The sequence below is a fragment of the Cotesia glomerata genome, linkage group LG3 (assembly GCF_020080835.1).
Source record: "Cotesia glomerata isolate CgM1 linkage group LG3, MPM_Cglom_v2.3, whole genome shotgun sequence".
Taxonomy (NCBI): domain Eukaryota; kingdom Metazoa; phylum Arthropoda; class Insecta; order Hymenoptera; family Braconidae; genus Cotesia; species Cotesia glomerata.
In genome coordinates this window covers 10,831,353-10,831,559 of record NC_058160.1, presented here as the reverse complement: position 1 = coordinate 10,831,559, position 207 = coordinate 10,831,353, and positions in this window count along the sequence as shown.

Here is a 207-nt window from a genome sequence, read left to right as displayed (position 1 = left end):
ATTTAAATGTTGAATTTACTGTCAAATTTTTTTTCATAATAAAAATTTACAATTAATTATTCGTGTTTTTTTTTTTGCGAATAAAATTTTTTTTTTATTTTTTTGTGATAAATTTTTTCATTAAAAAAAATTTGAAAAAATTTTTAGATGTCTGCTTACTTAATTTTCATTATTTATTTATAATACTTAAGTGAGCCGACGTTTCTA